The sequence below is a fragment of the Octopus sinensis genome, unplaced genomic scaffold, assembly GCF_006345805.1.
Source record: "Octopus sinensis unplaced genomic scaffold, ASM634580v1 Contig19636, whole genome shotgun sequence".
Lineage (NCBI taxonomy): Eukaryota > Metazoa > Mollusca > Cephalopoda > Octopoda > Octopodidae > Octopus > Octopus sinensis.
Genome location: NW_021836475.1, coordinates 1 through 2,500, shown reverse-complemented (window position 1 = coordinate 2,500; position 2,500 = coordinate 1).

Sequence of the window (2,500 nt, the reverse complement as noted above, 5' to 3'; positions counted from 1 at the left end):
ATTGTAGACGCGCGCTAATACCCAGAAGGGCTCGATATGAATCACGACTATAAGATACCCGGTTTTGGTTAAACTGCATCGCAAAATGTGGGAGTATTAGGAATCAAAATCGGAGTAGACAGACACACAACCTTTCTTTTATATATAAAGATTTTCGTCCTAAAAAACTTGTATGGATGTGAATGGTTACCTCTATGGAAATATATACACACACATTCTACATACATGTGTGTATAGATGAATATATAATACATTAAATATCTATATACACTTTGGGCGATCTTTCTGCTTCTTAGAGATAACTTTAGATCTTATTTCGTCCTAAAAAACTTTGTATGGAGTGAATGGTTACCTCTATGGAAATATATACACACACACATTATACATACATGTGTGTATAGATGAATATATAAATACATTTAAATATCTATATCACTTTTGGGCGATCTCTCTGCTACTTGGATATACTTTAGATATCTTATTCGTTCCTAAATAACTTTGTATGAATTGAAAAGAAAATGAATTGAAATTTTTAAGAAAGGAATTTGTTTACATACATGTGTGAAATGGCAATGTTTGTTGTGCAGTTGTCCGAAATGGAACCAGAGTAAATGTGTGGAACTGATGTATATAATGAATAGTCCTTCTTGTTGTGAATATTAATTTGATTAATATGAACTGAAAACTAGTGGTGTAGCATAGGTGATCTTCTTCTAGCAAAAAGGATGACCAGTCTGAATGGGTCATCCCTGTCACACACACACACATACACAGTCACACACACACACAGAGGCACCCTCACACACAGACACACACGCACACACACACTCACACACACGCACACACACACACACACGTTAGCTTACAATTTTATTTATATATTTGCATGTCTATGTGTGTAAAGAGGAAGTGGGGGTAATAGGCAGAGAAAAGGCTTGAAGTGAAAGAGTGAGATGTTAAAATATTGAGTTTTCTCGAATTTTTTCTTAATTGAGGGTCAAATTGAAAGAAATTTTGTATGCCATGACCGAATGGAAGTACTTTGAAAAATCATAGGTAAACTGTAATTGAAGAAATTGTGTGAGGAGTAAATCGTTATGTATTTATTGTTTCTGTTGGTGTGTTTGTGTTGTTTTTATTTTGAGTAGTGGTTAAGGTACACTTGCAAGAGAAAGTAGGAGAAATTATGGTTGTTAGCATGAGTGAAGCATGTCATCCTTTTATATGAATACTTTCACTTTAATCGATGCACACTTGCAAAGAGAAAGGAGGAGAAAGTGTAAAGGTATTAGTGAATCACATGAACTGAAAGAGAAAAATTGTTAAATAGTTAGTTTTCTCTAATTTTTGCTTAATTGGGGGTGAAATAGGAAAAACTGTACCTGCCACGACCCGATGTATTCTACTCGTAAAAATGATAGGTAAATTCTAATTGAAGAAATTCTATATTGTAGATTTGTATAATAAACAAACGGTTTGGGAGGCAGATGAAATCTGCCTTTTATAATATAATCCATCCGGCCAGTCGTCTACATTTCATTGCCAATTTAGCAACATGTACACGAAAGGTTGCGTCATCACTCATGTAAATACCCAGGTCACGCACTGATTGTGCCTCTGGGATTGCAATTCCTCCGGGTCCAGTGTATTCATTGGGTATTGCATTTAGTTTTGCATGCTGATAGCATAAAGCTTGAAACTTTCAGCATTGAACTGCATGCTATTCTTTTCAGCCCACTTGTATATTTTGTCCAGCTCACATTGCAGGCGTTTAGTGTCCTCAGGGTTCTGTATTGCCTGTGAAACTTTTTGCGTGTTAATGGAAGTGGCCCCATTGGCTACTACCACCTGACTTCTATCTTTCAGAAAGTCATGAAGCCATTCTCCCAGTTTACCAACTATGCTGAGATTACGCAGGTTGTGACATATCATTCCATGATCGACTTTATCAAAGGCCTTTGCAAAGTCGAGATATATCACTTCCACATTTGAGTAGTTGAGCAGCCGTTTCAGCACCCAGTCATAGTGTTGTAGGAGCTGAGTTAAACAGCTTCTCCCTGGTCGGAAACCATGTTGGGTGTCAGGCAGCACAAGTCATTTTCTTCAAGGAAGGTGATCAGTTCCTTCTGAATATTCGTTCCATGTCCTTGCTGATGTGTGAGGTCAGAGAGATAGGTCTGTAGTTCTTGGCCTCCGCTCTGCTACCTCCTTTATGAATGGGCATATTTTTACCTTCCTTCAGTTTTCTTGGAAGTTTGCCAGCTGCAAGGAAGCTTGAAAGAGGAAACTGCAGTGGTCTTGCTAGGACTCTCTTACATGCTTTTTAGGAGGATTGCCGGGAATCCATCGGGGCCAGTAGCTGAGTTGTTTTCATTTCATCTATAGCCTTTATTACATCGTCTTCCTCTATATCGATGTAACTATCGTCGCCGCCTCTGATTTTAGATCTGCAGTGGTAAAGAAGTCAGTGGATTGGTAATTTGGAGATGCCCAAGGGGTG